Source organism: Perna viridis, chromosome 3 (assembly GCF_037379345.1).
Source record: "Perna viridis isolate PV_CMFRI_1.1 ecotype Kerala chromosome 3, ASM3737934v1, whole genome shotgun sequence".
NCBI classification, from domain to species: domain Eukaryota; kingdom Metazoa; phylum Mollusca; class Bivalvia; order Mytilida; family Mytilidae; genus Perna; species Perna viridis.
Genome location: NC_142447.1, coordinates 13,171,048 through 13,185,420, shown reverse-complemented (window position 1 = coordinate 13,185,420; position 14,373 = coordinate 13,171,048).

Here is a 14,373-nt window from a genome sequence, read left to right as displayed (position 1 = left end):
ACAAGCTGTTTTTGAAACTTTGAAACACGCATGTTTGTTTATTGAGCATGAGAGATTGACGGCATATAAGGAATTTTACAATATTTTTTGCTACTTATGTAATGAACATGCAAATCTGAACATACTATTCTGCAATAGAAATGAGGACCTTATGTATCTGAATGTAGATTCCAGCAATTGTACACATCATTGTAACAATAATATTAACATCAAAGGGATAGTCTGCCAGCTATGTAGCACTGAATGCAAAGACGAAAGAGATATCCGGTCCATGTTTGTTTTATCGTCTTACGCAACAAAAGGCAAAACCGATGATTCCACAAAATGTTCATCTATTCAAATGTACGATAGTGCACAAGTATGTATATTTTACAGTTATTTTACATTTTATTATGTCATGATGTAACAATCTCCGAAAAAGCGTTTGATGTTCGAAATTCCTTCTAGACGCTGCAGCCAGCCCTCTCAGAAAATGCAAGAATCTTGCAAAGTCGGGAAAATGTGTCAAACGACGAATGATTTGAATAACGACCGAGAATTTTGAATGGCCTGTCTGCAGCGGTTAGTGAAAGAGGAATTGAATGTTTGTTGCTGTGTGGATCTTGATGATGTACAAGCATTGGCATTGTGCTACAATCATCTGAACACACCGTTCTCATTATTCGTAACAGTATAGTCAACGGAGAAAAAAGGTGGCCATAATATTTAGCTGATTTATCGATAAAGTTTTTTTTTCGTGAAGTCCATTTCGACTATTTTTGCTTTTTTACGTACGAATATATGTACATGTATCCACATCTACACTCTGTAAATTTGAAAGTCATGAAAAAGCAGCAAAAAAAAAAACATATTTTCGGTAATTACTTTACAGTAATTTATACATATACATGTAGTATAGTTTGCACAGAAACTGCAGGATATTCTTGTGGGAAAGAGATCAAATTATTGGAGTAATAATACTGTACAACGATTAATAGGAAAAGCGATTAGCAAAATACTACAAAACAAATTAATAAATTACACTATGCACACTGCTTTATGGCTCTTTAATAATTTTTATGAATACAAATAGTCGTTTTTCATATTTATGGAATGCAAGATATTTTAGCAAGTTTTTTAAAGGGACATAACCCACCAACATCCGACAACCTGGTCTCATTGGAGAAAGAGAAAACAGTAAACATTTTTCTTGAAAACTTAAACTATTTTTACCTCGGTGAGTATGCAAGTACTTACCGCGGCTGTAATAAATTAAATATTTGAATTTGAAGCCTACTGCTTTCATTGCTCCAATTTGACAGTAAACCAATCGGTCTGTTGATAAATTTGTAAAATGTTACTCCCCTTTGCTTAAATTCTTAAATAACGAAGCTAAAGTCGGGAATATGAAAAAGAACTATTCCCGTACATGAATTGACTTTTTCTGTCATGATTTAGGGGCAGATGGCAAATTTTATCATTGAATTCATTTTCATCTTATATATGAACTAAAAAACAAACAAAATAGGTGCTAAACGATCGTGTTCTATAATTTGTTAATGAAAATGCCTTCGCGAATCCCTGTGAAGTTTTTACGACTGAAAACAAATTGTGTAGTTACAAAAATGTTATGTTCACAGGATCGGCGTCCTGAAATTTCCTTGATTGTGATACAAATATTATTTTTTTTGGTTCAATATGAACTTCATGCGAAAAGTTCTTTATGAAAAATCTTAGGTTTTTTGGTTGTCTATAGTGTGGTTTATAAATTACATAAAAATCATCGGCCGCATTTAATTGGGAATTGCGGGTTCAACACAGGTACATTTTGTAATAGAACAAGCAAATTGAAAGTAATAAAAGTTGCAACAACAACAAATCGTAAATGTCTCTTAAATAACGTAATAAAAATTAATTTATCCTATTATTAACCATACAATCCAAAAAAAAAAATACAAGCTTGTAAGACATATGAAAGATGCAAGTTGTTCAAGAGGTTTCTTGATCGAAAATCGTAATTGCACTTATTATTGGTATGTTATAATATACAATCATTTTATACCTTTACACTTTTTTCAGTTTTAAATGTAAGGAGAAAAAAAGAAAGACGTTTAATGCAAACATAACCATTCTATACCCTCAGCTACTTACAAAGTCAATTAGAATACGCGAATTTTTCATTAATGGGATAATGGGATATCATACAAGAGCCGTGTAGCCGTGTGTCTAATGTAACTTAGTAGTAGTAGTAGTAGTGTATGATTTTTTTTTGTATTTTAAAGGACTAGATCCGCTTCCAACATCCGTTTTCAGAAATCTTATATTTATATGTGTACAATAAATCAAATGGGTGGGCAATAGTAAAGGCATTACAAAACAACAAGTTTTTTTTTGGTACTTTTTTACGACATACCATTTTGTAGCTCATTGATTGAAGAGTTTATAAATGTAACAATAAAACTTGATACATATATTTGTAGCTTGAAATAAATACATAGCCGGTATCAGTTTTTGAAAAGAAAACCAAAAAGTTATCTGAAAACGGATGTGGGAAGCGGATCTAAATCCTTTAAAATACAAAAACAAAAAACAAAAAACAAAAAACAAAAAAACAAAAAACAACATACAAAAAGTATATATAATACGATTATTCAGTTCGTACGCATCACGGCTACTACAAAGTTACACTAGACACATGGCTACACGGCTCTTGTCTGATATCCCATTATCCCATTATACATTTGATTGTCAAGACCTTTCTTTCTCACGGACGCCGTTGACTCCAGAAAAGAGTTTATTTTACCCCACCATTTATTTTGTTCAAATGAAATGTTAAAGTAATAATGATTTCACAGAGAGCACGTATATTTTTTTTAATCAAAACTGGATGACCAAGAATATATGTGCAAAGTTTCTTAAAAAATAAACTAAAGTGTGAACAATAAATATATTAAAGAGTCTAGTGCTTTCTATGTAATGTCTTTCTTTTTTCCCTATCCTTAACAAATTACAAACCAGGATTCATTTTGAGAAAACATGAAATATAATTTCTAAATATTGAACATTTTTGGAAACAAAACTTGGCATATGCCACCACTGTCTTGGTCTTTATTGGACTCTTAATTAGGCTTGTCAGTTTTGGTCGTTAAACATATTATGTTTTTCATTTGTCAAAAATATTTAATAAATAAATGTAGTTAAATATTGAATATTTTAACGTTTCAGAAAGTCTGCAGAGATTTTAAATGCAATCCAGGAAAGGTATTTCTAAGAAACAGCTGCGTACCACTTTTATCCGTAACAGTTAACTTATGCTACAAGTTTGCATCAAGAATTAAAGTTACAATTGACAACCGCTTAGTCAATTCAAGTACAGACCTCCACATCCTTGGAATTATTATTAATGAAATAAAAGACTTCATTGGTCTTAACTTGAACCAATCAAATTTAAAGTTTCATAGGGAGTACTTCGTTTCAGATAATGTTTGTGAGTTACAATCTTCTCTTATCACAGGGTACATTGTGTTGGAATTTTGTACAAATAGAAAGCAATCTATTAATAGACTAAGTGCCGAAAAGTTTTTGGTCAATCTAACTGCATTCCATATTACCAAAAACGTATCAAACATGACCTTATCTATAAAACTAATTGATTATGCGGATGCTTATGGATTGCTTTCTAAGCTTAACACTTTTATCATTGCCCTTAAATGTATTTTTAGACATGTAACAGAGATGACAGTTAATGAATCAGTATTAATTACGTACCGAGTCAACGATCTACTACTTTGTCCTCAAGTAGCTTTGGAAAAAAACGAGTTTATACTACTCAATAATCATCAGGTTAAACTAACTATTAGCGATTCAGTTATAGGCCTGAATGATTTTTTTGAATTAGGCGATGGTACATTACAGATGTGCGCTTCAAAATATAAAGACATTATTTCAACACTTCAAGAAAATGTTACAGATCTACCTAATCTTATCATCATGACTATTTGCAATGTTGCGTCCATTACTTGCTTATTTCTTGCTTTTATCACATATTCTTTATTCAGTTCTCTCCGTACCATGCCAGGTATATATAATATGGTTCTAATATTTTGCTTGTTATCTCACAATGTTTTATTCCAAATCCGAATATTTCATATTTCTGCTGATGTTTTTTGTAAAGTGTTAGGTTTTCTTCAACATTTTTTCTTTCTTGCAATGTTTTCATCTTTTAGCGTTTGTACCTTCAACATTTATAAAATTTTTACGAACCCTACACCAAAATCAAATTCCAGAAACAAACTGCAGGTTATTCTTAAATACAACTTATTTATTTTTGGGCTTCCACTACTGTTCATTTCATGTAATACAGTTTTAACATTATTTGTTTATGATCTAGATTCCTTTGGTTACGGCGGCGAAAACTGTTTTGTCCTTTACAAACTGGCCGCTATTTTGACTGTCCTGCTTCCGGTTGGATTATTGCTGCTTGGAAACTCTGTGCTCTTTGTAATTGCCATGTACCACATTTGTACCACGCCCCAAGTGAAAAAAGGACAAGCATCGCATGAACGGAGAAATGACGTAGTCATATTTTTCAAATTATTTACTATATCTGGATGTTCATGGTTGTTGCAATTCATAGATGCCCTACTACCAAAATCAGCATTCACTTATCTGGTATCAATCTGTAACCTATCAGTAGGAGTGGTAATATTTGCGTCGTACATTTGTAACAAACGTGTTTACAATCTTTACAAATTTTATTTTGCTAACCTAAAAAATGGCGGTCTTGATAAGACAACACAATGATTGTTCAAAGTAATGAGTTATTGCCTACTTTGGCGTGAATTTATTGAAGCACGAAATTACACGCCTGTAAGTAAGAATGCAGGTTTTGAGCTTAACGAATTATCGAGAAATTTCTAATCTATCTAACATTAAATTGGAATCAAATATTATGTTACTATTTTTGTTGTTGTTTAATTTTCGGCGTCTTGAAATGTAGCTCATATTATTTAGCACAAGTTCGATTTGTAAATATAGGATGCAAAAGTTTACAGTGATGTTTTGTACACTTTTTACATATTTATTTTATTTGTTCGGAATCCGTGTGTTACTTTGTAGCTTCTTAAAATATTGTGTTGTTGGTTGTAATAGTGTCAAATATATCTTATTTTTATGAAAAGAGATTACAAAGTTTTGCTGATAATTTTTACTGATGCTTGTACTGTATGCTTAGTTATGTACTACGTGATATGATGCATTTTATGGATAATGAGGCAGGATTCTTAGAATAAACAATAAAAAAAAATTCAAACCAATATTTTTAAATAACTTGTATTCTTTTACAAAAAAAATCTTAAATTTCTTTTGGAAAAGCATTAGGTGTTATTAAGGTATATTCCTTTCTAGCCCCGCCCCCTAAATAATGATTAGTAGTTACAATATACCACCACAATTTATCACCCGATATATCTCACTTGTGACCGCGGAAATGCCACTCCTTCCTGCTCTTTATACAATTATACAGGCAATATCTGCATGAAATATCTGTAGTGGACAATGATATTGTGAGCATAAGGCATTTTAACAGAGTACAAAAAAATCAATAAACATTTCTTCTATCAATAATTACGAACAACAACAAAAATTGGAAATGTCATGGGTTTAAGTGTAGCAGGAACACAAATGGCCTGTTTTACACATAAAAGCATTTGCTTCATCAATTTAGCTGGTTATCTAATTTTTCAACAAATGCAATGACTCTTACCTAACGTTAAAACATTTGAATTTATTGGCCAGATCAGAATGTTAAAACCGAAATTCTGAATCATATTTGAAAACAATTTGTCGTAAAAGGCGAAGGCCATTAGACTATGAATATAGGAGAATTCTCCAAGATCATTAAATAATGTCATATTCACTAATTTGCATATCATTAAGTGTCAAAGTGGTTGGCAAATATACAACTAAATAAACAATTGACAATTTCATAATTAGAATCCCAATTTTCAAAACTTTATAACTGTTATTTTATATTCAATTTTGGTTCTGTAAAATGTTTCATTTAGATAAAATAATTCATATTATGTATGTGAATTTATAACTGTTTTAAATTTGTAGTGATATTTATATGTAAACCTCCATTTTTGTATAAAATTATAATTAAAATCTTATGTACATATAGTCTAATTACTGAATATTTATTTAAAACTCCCATGGATAAAATGAAGTTTATTTGCAATGTTGGGAACCAAAAGAATGTTTCAATTATCTTTAAAAATGAGAACGTTATGATGATTTAAAGTTGATACCCTATGCCACTCAATTGATTTTTTGCCAACCAACACCAAATTACAGGTAAGATGACATCACGAAGAACTCTCCTATTACCCAAAATATCATTTTTGTTGTAATTAAATAAAAATTGCTCGAAAAATCACAATATATATATATATATTATGGGAAAAATGTTTTGTAGGGTTAGTTAGCACCATAACCTTGCCAAAATTTGACCGGAAAGTGAGCGAAAAGTACAACATTGACAGCAATCGGAAGTCCTCAGAATTCTAGCTACATGTATACAAAAGAAAAACCTCGGAAGCACTAGGCGGAAGAATTTGTCTGGAATTTGAACGATCCGATTCTAAAATTAGAGTTTTACTGGTTGACATTTATACCATTACTTTTTTCCCTAGTTTCTCGCTTCGTGCCGAAATTATTGTCAGAGTTATTGGTCATTATTTATAGTGATATCTAACCATTTTTTTAGCGCCACTTGGTGGATAGAACGAATTTGTGTCGCATATGACTACAACTCTGGCAATTTTTAAGAAGAAATTCTCCTTTGTGCATCCGAGGTTATTTTTAGTGTAGCAGGAATGTCCTAGTTGCTCCAATTAATATTGACAGAATATCAGAATATCTTAATTTAAGTCGACTGTACGAAATTTCCTTGGCCTTTTAATGGAAAAACTATCAAAAGTCTTTACGGTTTCTCATTTGTTATAAATTCAAGTCTACAAATTTGCATATAAATCTTTTAATATTTTATAATTTATTTCCAGTTGTATTTTAGGATTAATGAGAGTTTTTATTGGCCCTTCTCCTTAATGTGAAAATTTACTTCTTGGAGTATAATCTTGGAGTATTAATATTTTCCAAAATGAATTATCATATCCTGTAGAATTCAATTAATTATTTGTTTTGTATTTTGCATCTACATTTATTAATTATTTCAAAATCCGATCAATAAAAGAGAAGAATGGGAAAATGTCTTTTATTTATTTCCGCAAAACAAAAGAAACAATAGAACATAGAATTTGTTTCCATAAATAGCATGCTTAAATTCAAATGATGTCATTTTTAAAATTTTTATTTGTGTGAGTGTCCACGTGCTATAGAACAAAAAGGCAAATGGGTTTATGAGCTGATAAAGTTTATTTGTTGTATAAACACAACTATAAATTCACGACATCCTAATATTGTTCTCTCTCCATCATGTACACTACATTCAAGAATAAATGTACCTGTTCCAGGCTCCCAGTTTTTAGTGGAGTCCGAGTCGCTTATTTACTTTTGTAACTTAATATGCATTATTCTGGTTATTTTATGTTCTTTGTTGTGAATGTCTGTTTTCCATGTCTGGTCTTTGTCCCTGGATTACATTCTTTTGATTACCGCTAGAACCTTGGTTCCCTTGATTACTCATGCACTGTGTATTGAAAAATTAAATGAGCAAAATTATTTCGCAATTCTGAAAGTTGTGGTCACAAAATATCATTTTTTTCCAATGCTGATCAGTTAATACTACAAGTATATGCAAACAGAAATACATTTAAACATGCAAAAAGTGAATACTCACATGTACAAATACATATACAAGTACATTGTACATGAATAATATTAATTGTCTTCAACTGAAAAGTAAGAATAATGATTTTTTATTCAGTTTCCAAATGTAGCATAGATATGAAATTATTCTATGAATGACATCTATTACTGAGTGAATTCATCTGTTGAACCAAGAAAGATTTTATCTGTATCGTTCATTAGTCACTTCCAGCTGAATATTGGAACCAGAGGTGATGCTGGGGAGTTGGGTCCGGTTAATTACAGGGCAATAATAAATAAATACCTGGCATCAGATACCTGCATGGCTTTGGATGCCAGGTATTTATCAGACTATGCTGCGAGCTGTACTGTAGATATTTCATGCATTTCAGATCCGAAAGATTTATTAATCGAACATACTCTTCTTTCCATTTGACCGACAAGCTTGGCAAAAATTCACAGAAAAAATTTCCCATATGGTTAGGTTTATTATTAGTTTTACCGATAAATAAATATATATATAAATATATGATATATACATGAATTGCCAAAATAAAAGAAAAACACTGTTAAATATTACATTGGTGCGGTGAAGTGGGGTGACCAATGAGAAAAAAAAGCGACTGCACATTTTTAGATGCTAGAGCCTTGTTAATTTACCATCAACCTTAGTCCATACAATTGATAAACACAGCCACTGCAAAAAAATCGATGCAAAAATGAACACCCCAGCGAGAAAGCAACAAATGAAAATTAAAAACTGAGAAAGAAGGGTTTGTGAGGGAAAAGGTTCAATTAATTGAAATTACTAAGAGTAACCAATTATTTTTAAAACGGTTTAAAATAACAATATCATTTCTTTTCTGGTGTCTGGGACTTAGATAAATCTGGTTGTCGACAAATATACAAATATGACGCTGTTAACATACGCAAGTTAAGCAACAAGATAATAATATCAAAAGGACGTTAGAAAAGTGACCATGGCAGCCATCTTTGAATTAATATAAAACATATCCCCACCCTAACCTATTGTTTGCTGTTCTTAAATGAAAAAAAAGTTACAATGATGTTACACAAAACAATAGATATTGGAATTCCAAATATATAAACAGAGTACTTACAGAGAAGTCTGAATTTAGAATGCGTTTGAATAATGATTTTGACGTAAATACCCTGAAATACATAGTAATTACAGACTAGAAAGTAGTGTTGAAAGACACCAATTAATTGACATATTTCATATCTTTGTGTTTCAAACAGGCGACCAAGTAAAAATATAATTCATCATAAAACTGAATACTAAGATCATGTTATTTACATCTGGGATAGTTCAAAGTTATTCAAATAGGGAAAATGTTAAGAATGTTGCTACCAAACACATAACTGATATGATGTCGCAAAATTTAATGTTTCTTGTGATAAAAATGTACCGTTAGTAATTTTCTTCGATTTTCTGTACAAGCATTGACTAAAATCTGCACGTATCCTTACGCAGTCTTCCACACTTATAAAGTAATGTTGGCCTGCCAACTGAATGTCCGTTAACAATCACATATAAAAGCTCATTGGATTTTAATCAACTGGTTTACAAAAAAGATGGTCGTCTATTCGGTATGATATACGTGAATCCATGTTGATAGCCTTTTAAAAGTACATCTTTCATATATAGACTAACATGGCAGCCCGGGTAATATTTTCGTTCCAGAAGTTTCTCTCAAATATAACCCCGGGTCACCAGTGACCTCTTCTGTCTTTTGATTGGCTGAGTGGATATGACGTTATTGTATTTATTTTTTTGATAATTTCATCTTTGTTTTTACTTTATTTCATTAGCGGCAATTTACTCATATATTGTGCATATCCGTCGCTGGTGACCTGAGTCTATATTTTTAGCGATCATTGGGTCGCTTATGACATTGACCAGGGAATCAGATTATATACAGACATACTGTAATTCAAAAATAGGAGAATTAAATACAAGCTTGTATATTCTGAAAGTTGCATGTATACCTACTCGTGATAAATTTTAGACCAGGACAAATTTCTTGTTTTAAGAAGCAATTCCTCAACATTTAACCAGTCATACATGCGAATTTCAGGATACAAATATCCCTCAACCAGATTAGGAAAAACCGACAGTATTTAAGATCGGATATTGAACTCTATAAAAGATGCCCGTGGATATTCGCAAACCTCGAAATATATCAGATTTAATTGATCACATTAATCAAAATTTGTAGTATCGCAAATTTTGTAATGTGCATGGTAGAAAACCTCTCGATTATGAATATGGCTTCCTATTACGATAGTTGTGGTTTTGAGCACTTCTGTTTAAAATTAATTTTTGGATTTAGATCTTCATATATATTTGATTCCAATGCTGCTGGTGATAGTTTACACATTGAAACATGTGTACTGCATATCGAGTTAAATTGCTGATAAAAACGTCCGTTTTTTAACATTATATGTGTAAGACATTTGGGGAAAGATTTAATGATTCATGACTTTGTACGAACAAGGCCAAAGCTTATCAACAAAACATGAAATGCGCCATCATGACGAATAAACTTATTCCAGGAACTTTAAATATGTTTTGACTGAAAAAAAACTGACTGAGTTTAAAATAATAAAATGTCAATTCACTCAGAGTAAATGGGTTTCATTTTTAAAACCAATAAAGAAAATAAAAAAGCGTATTATCTATATTCCTTGTAAACAAGACGATGGACAACAAGTGACACACACACACACATAACATTGACCAAATGCAAGTGATGTACTTAAACATTGCAAACATGTACTCCATGGAAAATTTAAAAAGCAAACGGAAGCAAATTGTAAATTTGCCGACAGCCGTCGTACGTGCACGCCGCATTTCTTTGCAGTGGAAACAAAAAATGTATATACAGCATTCAATACTCAAATCCCCTGAATACATATACCAAAATTTATCCCTCATCGGTAAGCAGGGCCGACCAGGAAAACCCGATTTTCGAGAAAACCTGTATCCGATGTCAATGCACAAGCCTATCTAAGGACATGGTGTATGCCCTCACCAAAATAAAAAAAATGTAAAATCAAAATATTTATAGTATTGACGGAAGTTTTCTGGTTTAAGCGACGTCTAGAAAACGAAATACTTGTCAAACACACCCTACCATTACGGAAACGTACCGAACCTGATTGGACAATAGAAAATATAGGAAACACTGAATACCAATATATGTACACCGACAATACATTATTTTCCCGCTATACTTTTCGAAACGCGGGAAAATACAACTAATGGAACAGTAAGAAAACGTAACATAGCAATTCGTCATCTGATGTCTGGTCATAAGAGCAGATTTTTGGTAATTTTACATACAATTACTATTTTGTCTTTAATTCTTTTAAAACAAAAATATAAATTTCTACAATAATTATTGCAAAAATAACAAAATATAAAAAAAATCAACGCTTTGAAAGCTATAAGTTGTCATCTTCTACGATAAAACATCATTGCGTAAAATATTCCACCCACTTCGAAATGCTGTTAGCGTTTGATCATATGAGAAATAATTTAATAAAGCATTTCAAGTTTGTTTCATCAGTTCTACAAAGCTACAGCTTCTTTAAGTCGACTCTTGTTAAATTGTTCTGCCGTTTAAAGCATACTAAATACCTCGAGATGTGGACAAGATAACTCATAATACGACGGACGAAGAATCGCATTACAGGCAATGACAGTCATAATCATAATCAAGTACATCAGATTATCTTTGGGATGACCACATTTGAAATCCCTTTCATGCATCATTGAAAAAAAAACGAGGTAATTGTTTCTTTCGTATAACCAAAATAAATTTCAGAAAAAATTTTGTGACTGAGGTATATGTTCCCATTTTTGTAAGGATATGAAGCCTTATTCAAAGAAGTGTTCATATAGGATTCCTAGAGAACCGTGCGTTTAAACGAACGCTCCTATCATGCTTTTAAACGAACGCTTCTATCGCGCGTTTATCGCGCGTTTAAACGAACGCAAAACGATGTGTAAACGAACGATAAACGATGGACGAACGCTAAAATGGGAAACGTTTTAATTTTCTTTTTTTTCGGTTGACAGAAAAGATCGAATAAAAGCACTCGCTAGTTTGTTAATCGTTAAATATATTAAAAGCTAATTATTTTTGGAAAACTCGAAAATCGATTCCCGGGAATGTGTCCTTAAATGTGCTAAAATTTGTGCGTATAATACAATTGAAATAATGACAAGAAGTTACGTCATATCTGCTTCTAATATCACTTTATGTTCTTTGTTGTGTATGTCTGTTTTCCATGTCTGGTCTTTGTCCCTGGATTACATTCTTTCGATTATCGCTATAACCTTGGTTCCCTTGATTACTTTTTCACAAGAAACTAAAGAGCCCAAGATTTTAAATAATTTAAAGACAAACTATTGACCAAACTTTACGAGAAACGTGATGACTTTTCATTCAAAATTGTCAACTTTCTTTTCATCTGTGGCAACATCCCTTCAGCGCCTGCGTATGGAGTGTTCATATCACAACTCGTATATTATGCCAGAGCTTGCCGAAACTATGTAGACTTTTTGTATCGCGCTAGAACTCTAACAAATAGGCTTCTAGAACAGGGTTATGTTGCTACAAGATTGAAGACAGAAGTTTTATGGTCGTCATCATGATCGTTATAGTATATCCATCTGCATCATGAAAACTGATTTATTCAAAGGGTCATAGGTTTCCTTTCCTCGTTTGTCTACCCCTGACTTGACTTTTTATGATCAACTAGGTGGTGTTTCTAGAAAAGCAGAGGACGCTCACCCTACCGGTGCACCTGGTCCATGCTCCCAGCTTTTAGTGGAGTCCGAGTTGCTCAATTGCTTATTTTGTATGTATGATTTTAGTTACTTTGTGTTCTTTGTTGTGTATGTCTGTTTTCCATGTCTGGTCTTTGTCCCTGGATTACATTCTTTTGATTGCCGCTACTGCCTGGTTCCCTTGATTACTCTTTGAAGATGGTTGTATCGATGCGGACTCCAAAATATTTATCTGTGGTTCAAATTGAACCATAATGAAAAGCATTAATACGTATACTTTATAATTTGTTAATTTTATTAGTGGAATAAAAATTTAAAAAAGGTAACAACAACATGATTTTACAAAAACAATTAAGAATAACAATAAAGAGTAGAATAGTATACATGTTGACAAATTCTAAAATATTTATACATTATCTCATTCCTACCTCTGTATACTCTCCAATTTATTCGGTTAAGGTGATATCATTTTGTTCGTCTTGGTCTAACGTTAAATTGTAAGAATAATGAAGGGAACCAAGGTTATAGCGGTAATCAAAAGAATGTAATCCAGGGCCTAAGACCAGACATGAAAAATAGACATACACAACAAAGAACATGAAGTAACTAAAACCATACGTACAAGGTAACAAAAGCAAATGAGGAACTCGGACTCCACTAAAAAACTTGGCGCATGGACCAGGTGCACTAGGATAAAATAGTTCATGTAGAAATCAGTGTTTTATTGCATGCTTTCAGTGTAAAAAAAATCGATTAATCACACTGTGAATTAAATTCGCTTATTTCACTCTCGGACTTTTTCCCACCAAAACGTCACAACACGAAAATCAAATCGCCGTTCACAAAATTTAAAATTCCCGTAGAAAAAAGCTATGAATAATGAAGGAAATCTATATAATAAATAGGATAATCAATTGGTTATCGTGAGTAACCAAAATATGATCACTAGTGCAAAACACGTATTAAGATTTAACCCATGTGCGGAACAAGTTCCACACATTCGTTGCAGAATAATCAAGAGAACCAAGGTTATAGCGGTAATCAAAAGAATGTAATCCAGAGACAAAGACCAGACATGGAAAACAGACATACACAACAAAGATCATAAAGTAACTAAAATCATACATACAAAGTGGCAAAAACAACAGAACAACTCGGACTCCACTGTAAACTGGGAGCATGGACCAGGTGCACCGGTAGGGTAAGCATTCTCTGCTTTTCTAAAACACTAGATGTCCTCATAAAAAGTCAAGTCCGGGGTAGACGAAAGAGGAAAGGAAAATCTAGGCGTTCTTCGGCCCAAGTGACCATATTTTGAATTAATTATCTATTGTTATTAACTCATTATTACAAGTGATATTCTGCATTTTTTATTTTCGTTAAAACATAATTTTTGTATTTTGATTATAATAATGGACCCTTAAATAGTTCTTCCGGAAATAACGTTTGTTTTCCTTATATTTCAGACAATGAATTGGTTAAACAACTGCGCGCGCTAGTCTTTAGACCATATGAAACGTCTACTGAGAGATTTTAAAAAAATGTCGTATTCTTTATTTAATTAAATGCGAGACTTCATTTTGTATGCCAAGTCATTCACAATTAATACATCTAGGTATTTATTCCCTTGCAATCAAATAATCCATTCATGGAAAAATTGGGAATTCATAAAAGTTTAAAATGTGTAAAGAATAAAATCTACATTATTTTTAAGTAATATAAAAACGTTCCCCGTCTATTATCGATAG